The following is a 9,265-nucleotide window of genomic DNA, read 5'->3' as shown; positions in this document are numbered from 1 at the left end:
GTGTCCGATTGTGAGGTCTATTTTAAAAATGAAGGAGCCCATGATTATGAAAATATTTATTCATTACCATAACCTCTTTTGCCTTCTTGAACCTCATTCCATCTGTCAACTAGCTTATAAATGCCACGCTTGTAAAATTCCTTAGGTTTTGAAGCAAAATATGAATTCAACTCATTTTCAACCTCTTCTCTTGATGTCAACCTAAGACCACCAAACTGGTTCTGTGGTCCCCGAAACAAGTGATAATCAGAAGGAGCAAGGTCAGGAGAACATGGAGGATGAAGCAATGTTTCCCAGCCAAGCTCTTTCGAGAAATTTTTGGTGAGTGGAGCTGTGTGAGGACAAGCATTATCGTGATGGGAGATGACACCCTTTCTGCTGACTAAGGAGGGTCGCTTTTAGTTCAAAGCTGCTTTCAAATGATGATGTTGTTCACGGTAAAGAGTAGAAGTAATTGTTTAATTGTTGTCTAATGCAATATGGGGTCTTCAGTGGGATCCTGGATGAGAAAAAAGCATAACTGGAGGGAAAAAATTTGACTAAAGTCTGGCGTTTAGTTTTTAGTAATGTACTGATGTTAATTCCTTAGTTTTGACAAATAGACCATGGCTATGTGAGACGCTAATGGTGGGTAAAATGGGGTGACATGCCCACAGGAACTCTCTGCATTATTTTGGTGACTATTTCATAAATCTAAAATTATTTCAAAATAAAAAGCTTATTTAAGAAGTCAGTGAGCCAGGCCCCCTAACTAAAACATGTTTAACCTCTTTGAGCTTCACTTTTCTAATCAGACTGTCTTTCATCTTTTTGGTTATCTTAATGCAGATGGAGAAGGTCGAAATTAAAGACTTACTATGAAATAGCTGCGATTGGAATGGCTCGCTTGGGGCACACAGTGAGAGATAAATAAATGATGCCACAGAACCCAATGTTGCTTTATTCCCACTTTCAAGTAATTTGAGTTGCTAGCAGCCACAGACTTTCCTAAATGAATGCATTTTTAAATTAATTTTCCAAAGAATCTTTTACTTACACCCAAATTTAATTGCAAATCTGGGATCTGGGCACAGGGGGAATCTATTGAGTACTTTGATGCTAAGGAATCACTGCCCCTAACACTAACAATGAACTAAATTGCTACAAATCTTCTCTTAATACCCCTCAGATGACATCCGGGCCGGGGCTCGTCTTTGTCAGATTCATACAGCTTTTTCCTTGAAGACGCACCCCCAGCGCCGGGTTCAGGCTTTCTACGTGCTGCAGGACCCCACAATTCATTGTCTCGGGGAAACGTGCTGCTTTCAAAAACTTGGAGATGACAGCCTTCACTTTCCAAATTGTGTAGCTAGCAGATTTCATTTACAGTATACTGCAACAAGTCCCTGGGACTTTCCACCGAAAGCCATAAATCAGAATCAGTTAAGAAAAATGTTCAAGAGAATTTTCCATTTCTGCAGACAGACAAGGTTGAGAAATATCAGAGGTAGAGTTATGGAGTGTGAAATGACACTTTCTAAAGGGCTCTTTTGAGCAATTTATTAAGAATTTGTCAAAGACGTGCCAAGTGCTCATCTGTGAATTAGGCATGTATTATAATGCTTATTGTAGCATTTAAATATCATGATACTTATCACGTAGATTGTACTTAACATGCTCAAAACATTTCCAAGTCTAATTAAATATTCTCCCACATATATCTGTGTAGAGAAATAACCATTTATAGGAGAAAGAAATACCCAGACTCACAAATAAAAAAACCCACCAGAGGCAGCTTGTAAACTTGAGTGCAGTATTAAATATGTAGGCAAATGTCTAACATTCTGAGTCCCAGCCAGAAATCTAACTTGGTTCCCCCAAACAACCATCTGGAGTTCAGGCTTCTCGTCAAAATGAGCCTTCACGCTTCTTTCTTCCTGAAGTTGTAGCTGCCCCGGACGGGCTCTTTGGAGGTTTAGATTAATCATCTGAAGGCAAACAGGGAGACCAAGAGATTCCGTTTTCCCAAACGTGGGGTTTGTCTTTTCAGGAATCAAGCTCAGTGAATATGGATTCAAAATATTCCAGCTTCACAACTTTCTCCCTTTTTGTTCAAGTTTTTAAAACGGCATCACTGTTTCCCAATGGGACCAACATTATGGGAGAGGGAACACTTAAAAGGAGAATCCCTCTTCCCAGCGAATAATTATACCATTTGGAAATACGGGGTAAGGGTTTCGGCTGAGAGACGTTTGGGATCCAAAATGCAAATCTGGCCCCTCAATGAGGAGCTTTCATTTTAGTTCTCAAACCATGACCCCCAGCGGCAGGCAAGGAGGCAGCAATGACCCAAATAGAACAATGCGTGCCTATCCTTTGGTGTAGGCACGGGACTTCTAGAAATCCGTCCCAGAGTCACGCCACGTACAAAGTGTATGGACAAGTGTGTTTACCAAGGCAGGTTTCATAGAAGGAAAAAAAACGGAACTCTTCAAAATGTCCTTATAGTGAAAGGCATAATTCATTCATCAAATAAAGTGGTTCTCAACCTGTGGGTCATGACCCCTTTGGGGGTCAAACGACCCTTTCACAGGGGTCGCCTAAGACCATCAGAAAACACATATATCATTACATATTGTTTTTGTGACTCATCACTGTGCTTTAATTATGTTCAATTTGTCACAATGAAAATACATCCTGCATATCAGATATTTACATGACGATTTATACAGTAACAAAATTACAGTTAGGAAGTAGCAACAAAAATACTTTTACGGTTGGGGGTCACAACAGCATGAGGAGCTGTATTAAAGGGTCGCGGCATTAGGAAGGTTGAGAACCACTGATCTAAGACAATACAGCTCCGGAAACGTGTGAGAAAGAACTAGTGTTGTATCCCCTGGCTACGTGAGTGTCCTGCTCCTCGTGGAGAATCAGCCAAAACTTAACCAAAAAGGGCACAGAAGCCAGAGTTAGTTCCTCCAAAGCTGAATTCCTTCGGAGGCAACAGTGTTGTCACTAAGCATAGAAGCCACAGAGCCAGATGATCCAGGTTCAGACCCCAGCTCTGGCCTTGATCAGTCGGCAATATCCGAGATCCTCAGTTTCGTGATGGGCCATATTCACAGTATCCCCTCTGCAGAGTTCTTCCGAGAATTAAGTGAGACAGCACTTGGGCTGTCGCGCGATGCCCAGCACACAGGAAGTCCTCAGTACCTATCACCTGCTATGGTAACATAAAGCCAGAAGGGACCTGAGAGCCCCCTGGGCATGCTGCAGTGGGTGTGGCAGCAACTTCTTGGGGCTCGCTGATTGCAGGACCTCAGGCCCCACGTCAGATAGACTCAGTCACAGTCTTCATTTGCACATAACCCCCAGATGATTCCTCTGCTCAGTTTAGCCTGAAACTAGTAAAGTCTGGGGTAGGGACGGAGATCCGGCATTTCTAACAAGCTTCTCATCCACGCCCCTCCCCCCCCACCCCCACCCCCCGTTTGAGAAGCACATAAGTGTGAGAAGTGTTGTTGACAGTGTCCCAGTCCTGCCCCCTCATTTTGTGAGTGAAGGGATTGGTTCTGAAAAGATTCACTGACTTGTTCACATCATACACCGGACCATATACATCTGGGGTTCAGACCCAGCATTTCTGACCCCGAACCTTGTATCAGGTTGGTGCAAAAGTAACGTCTGACTTTTTTATGAAATTCGTGCCTCTTCTTATAATTTCTTGATGTCACAGTGACTACTTTATACCTTATTTTTTTCAGATCATCAAAGTATTGTTCATAATCGTCCGCAATATTTGCAACAATTGCCTCTTCTGGTCTGTGACAGTTTCTTAGTCCTTCCTTGGTTTTCATGACCTTGACATTTTGGGGGAGTATTGGTCAGGTATTTTGTAGAATGCCCCTTAATTTGGATTTGTCTTGTGCCTTTTTTCTCGTGATTAGACTGGGATTGTGGGCTTTGGGGAAGAGTACCAGAGGCGAAGGGTCTTTGTCCTCGCGCCGTATCATGCTCTTCTGCTTTCAGCCTAACTCACCAGGGGCAGCGCTCCCCTCGATCTCGTGGCTAAGGTGCTGTCTGATTTCTGGCGCTGCATGCTGGATCAGTGGTAAAGGGCGTGGCCATTGATTAGTGATGTCTGCCCCGAGCACAGAATTTGGTAATTGTGACACATGGTTTTGTGCAGATGAAGAAACTGACTCAGTTAGCAGACCTTCATGTTACTGTACTCGTGGCTTAGCTATCCGTATTCCAAGCATTAAAGAAAATAAATATTTGCCGAACATCTATAATATGCCGTAGATTTCCCATTTAGCAGGCTGAGAGAATGCAGAGGCTTCAGGACAGCCTTAAGAGATACCCCAAGTTCCTCATTAGTTTTTAAAAATTAAAAACATTAAAAACTCTCATAAGAGAGCAAATACCCCAGAGGCTCAGAAACTCACCATTACTGCCTGAAGCACAGGAGCGTAGGAGGCTGAGGCTGGGATCTCGTCTTCTGACTGGTGTCGTGTGTTACACTGCTGCTTCTACAAGCTATAACTGCTTCTGTAAGTTACCATAAATTTTCACAGGTACTTTATGATCTGAAAATTGGCACTTTTCATGGTGTAGGAGAAGGATACATCAGAACACTTTCTATCTCACAGAAACATTTTTGATTGTTGAGTATTAATGCCTAATTTTTACAAACAACCATGGGCTTTGAAAAATTAACTCGTGTGAAAACATTTTATGACCAGCCACTTATCAGGCACTGAGCTAGGTGTCGGCTATACATGGGTGAATAAAATGGACAGGCCCCTACCTCAGGACCCTTACATTCTAATGGAACATACAGACGTAAAATAAAATGATGACAGTCATAAAGGATGAAGAACGCGATGAAAGAAGCATACATGGAGCACGGACAGCATGAAGGGAGGGGGGCCTAAGTGGGGTGGCCGGGGAGACTGGCCTGAGAAAGTGTTGCTTACGCCGGGAAGGAGGTCTGAGTCACAGGGCGTTGTGTACACAGAGGCCCTAAAACAGAGGACGATGACAAACCTGAGGAACCGGAAATCAGGTCTGCAAGGCTGGATTGCAGTAAAGCATGGAGCAGCTGAGATGTCACATCCTACCCACGTCCCCTCGACCCTCAGCGGTCCTCCGTGCAGTGGCGGCTTGCCCTGGCATGCCGGGTCAACACACTGGCTGGAGGTGCCAGGGAGTTGATGTCCCAGAGTTGTTCTCAACGTCTGATGAGTGGGAGTGGGTGGGATCGCTAGGAGGCGTATCCTGTGCCCCCAGGAGTCCCTGGGGGACTGAGCCTCGGTCTCCCCCTGCGGTGAACTGCTGGACAACATACCTTTTACTGGCTTCCTCCCTTCGCTGGCTTCCGTCCCCAATCCTTTATCACTCCCCTTCCAAAGAAGCTTCTCAAACTCATCCTTATTTCGGGGCCTCATTTGGAGGAACCCAGCCAATGATCGACCATCAGCGGACAGGGCGATACAAGCTGAGGCTGGATGGAGGTCAAGGCGGAGGCTAAGCCGTGAAGCACCCTGCGGGCCATGTAAAGAAGCTTGAGTTCATTCTGATTGTAACAGCAGCTGAAGGCTCTTAAGAGGGGGACGGCTTGATTAATTTCGGTTTTAAGGAGACTCTGAAATGCAAGCTGGCCTTAGAAACATGGATTTAGAAGACATCTTAGCTGCCATCTATTTGGATCCTTACTTTATAGGAAAAGCAAGCGAGATTCACAGAAGTAGTGACTTGGCCAAAGCCACGCTGTGGTAGAGATGAGACGACTTATAGTTAGAGTTCAAGACCAGTGTCGTAACTGGGGTGGTTCTTTGGCTCTGATAGCCTCTTCGGGCACTTCACCTCAGGCAGCATTTGCCAAGCCAAGGACCATGACTTTTGATTCCAACGCCGTGCTGTGGAGGTTGGCATTTGATAATTACCGTACCGTGTCAGGCAGTTGGAATTGCGGGGGAGAAACACATTAAGACGTTGGCCCAGTTATTAAGTACTGAAGACACTGAAGATTTTTTGCTTCACGGTAAGTGTCAGGATAGGGCGTGGTAACCACTTGCAAATATTTGTCAGGGTGCAGACAGTGGAGGGGGAGAGAAATCACTTAGCTTAGGACAGTGAAGGAAAGCTCAAAGTAATGAAGGGTGGGAAAGGCTCTCTTCAGTGGGAACCAGCTGGATGTGTTTACACACAAACCCGATTATCTGAGTGAACCTTAAGTGTTTGAAAAAAAAAAATTAGAGAGCTTTACACCAGCACATATCTCTTGTATTTCTTGAAGTTATTTTCTCTTAGCCCCCCACTTTTCAAACATATTTGCTGCACGTCTGAGATACAGTTATTTTACAACAGAAGACGTGCATTGCTGTTGGTCTGTTTTGTGACCGGCCAACTCAAACTTTTCTGATCAAACAGATGAGACTGCACACCAACTGTTCGCTAATTATGCTTCACTTGCCGATTGTGGCAGTAAGACAGAATACATCTCCGTTGTTAATTTTTATAGTGGTCCAACATTTGTGCAAGTTTAAGCTACAAGAAAAGGTCAAGGTTACGGAAACACAGTATCTTCACTGGAATAATAAAATTTCCAGTATGAGTAAGTGGTTAACATTAAAATAAAAACAAAACACCCCCCCCCCCATCGTGTATTATATAAGCTGTTTTCAGTAGATTTAAGTGGTTGTTATTGAATAGGATTCACTGGAAATTAAGCTATTTTTCCTCATTCTTTTTTTTTTTTAATAATTTATTTGTTTATTTTTAGAGAGAGAGGAAAGGAGAAAAAGATAGAGAAAAACATCACTGTGTGGTTGCCTCTCACTCGCGCCCCCAACTGGGGACCTGACATGCAACCTAGTTATGTGCCCTGACTGGGAATTGAACCAGAGACACTTGGCTCACCGGCCGATGCTCAATCCACTGAGCCACACCAGCCAGGGTTATTTTTCATCATTCTATTTGTATTTGTTGGATATACCTGCATTGGTGATTTCACTACTTATTGAAGTAGCCATCATCCATCCAAGAAAAAACACCTGACAATCCGTGGGTCCCTTCAGTTTAGGGGCGGGCCTTCTGAGGGTACACTGTTAAGGATGGGAATGTGTACTTCCTCCATGCTGACTGACCCACTTCTTCATGTTTTTCTAAAGGTCATCATGACATATAATTTCTTAGCACACTATTTGCTTTGTCTCTAGTTAAGAGCCAGCAAAACAGATGCTGTAATTATACCTCCTTCAGACGATGCCCGCTTGATTGAGGGCTGGGCTGAAAATATACTCTGCGTTATCATAGGAAAAAGCCCCAGAGAGGCCTGCTCCAAGGGATTCCCAATGAAGCAACCAAGTGCAAAAAAAGGCGAAAACATGTACCTGCCCACGGACCCACTTAAGTTATCACTTTGGTGAATGGAAACACACTGATCATCTGCTCTGGGAGAAGCTCTACACCCCTATCCCTGTGAAAGGTGTTTTAGTTGTAAGGAACGGAAATCCACATGAAGCTAGCTTAAATGAGAGAGAGAATTTATTAGATGTCTATAGGGGTATGAGGCAGAATCCACAAGCTGCTGGGGATTAGAATCGACAAAGCTGTCCCAGAACCAAGGCTGATTGGTCGGTCTCTCGTCTCTGCCTTTCTCCCTGTCACCCTCTCCCTCTCCTGCGGAAGCTGGGCTCTCGCTGCTTCTCTCCTCACATGTCAGCCCTACAGCCCCCTGGCTTCGTACCGCCTGCTGTAGCCATGTGCAGAACCTCAGATTAGCATCTCTGGGTTCCAGTTCTAGATTCTGGGAGACGCAATCTGATAAGTCCGGTTGGGGCCATGTCTTCTTCCCCCGGCCTGCTTAGCGGTGGTCGTGGGAGACGGTTCATGTTCTCGCAGCCGCCAGTACTCCAGCCTGTGGACTGGGGCAGTTCTCCGAGAAAAGGGTTGTTGCACATACCAAAAGGTATTTACTACAACTATCTTCAATTTATAACCCATGTTTTCACTTGTTCATTAACTCGACAAGTATTTCATGAGTTCTGACTGTGTGCCGGTCACTAGAGATACAGAAAGGAAGAAAGATTCATTGAGGAAAAAAAGGCAGACAAGATCCATGACCTCATGGAACATTCTAGAGGGGAGAAACAGAAGAAAAGAAATAAGAAAATGTAGCAGGGAGGTGATAATTGGGGAAATCATGGTAGACCCACCTGATACAAGGGAGCATAGACAGTTTACTAACAGTTAAGGTAAAGAAATACATGTCCAGTCAACTACAGATAACTGTTGGACAGCTACCCGGGATCTGGTGTCGATGGCCAAGACCTCCTTAATGGATTTTGTGAAATTCTTGCTCTGACATGCCTGCTTTTTGTTAATATACAACAGACAACTATTTTTTTAAAAAAAGTTTTTCAGTTACTGTTGACATTCAATATTATTTTATATTAGTTTTATTTATACAGCATAGACATTTATATAATTTATGAAATGATCTCCGCAATATGTCTGGGACCCACCTGAGAGCATACATAGTTATTGCAATATTATTGACTCTATTTTCTATGCTGCACTTTATATCCTGCGACTATTTAGTAACTACCAATTTGTATTTCCTCAACCCTTCACCGTTTCTCCCAGGTCCCCACCCACCTCCCATCTGGCGACCGTAGGCTGAATTTATTTCTGTTTTGTTTGTTAGTTTATTTTTGTTCTTTACATTCTACCTATAAGCAAAGTCATACGGTGCTTGTCTTTCTCTGTCTGACTTAGTCACTTAGCATAGTATCCTCCAGGTCCATGCATGTTGTCACCAATGGTAAGATTTCATTCTTTTTTATAGCCAAGTCCTATCGTATTGTATATGTGTGATATCCCATTGTATATGTGTACCACATCTTCTTTTTCCAATTGTCCATAGGTGGGCCCTTAGGATGCTTCTGTATCTTGGCTGTTGTAAATAATGCTGCATTAAACATAGGGATGCATGTGTCTTTTGAACTAGTGTTTTGGATTTCTTTGGCTAGATACCTGGAAGTCAAATTATTGGGTCAAACGGCAGTTCCACTTTTAATTTCATGGGGAAACTTCATAGTTTTTCCCAGCGGCTGCACCAGTCTGTGTCCCCATCAACAGTGCCCTAGGGCTCCCTTTTCTCCACATCCTTGCCAGCACTCATCATTGGTTTATTGATAACCATTCGGGCAGGTGTGAGGTGATAGCTCATTGTGGTGTTAATTTGCATCTCCCTGATGATTAGATGCTGAGCATC

This window comes from Furipterus horrens, unplaced genomic scaffold, assembly GCF_987537825.1.
Source record: "Furipterus horrens unplaced genomic scaffold, mFurHor1.1.pri manual_scaffold_13, whole genome shotgun sequence".
Classification (NCBI taxonomy): domain Eukaryota; kingdom Metazoa; phylum Chordata; class Mammalia; order Chiroptera; family Furipteridae; genus Furipterus; species Furipterus horrens.
The sequence above is the reverse complement of the archived record's forward strand: the minus strand, read 5'-3'. Positions refer to the sequence as shown.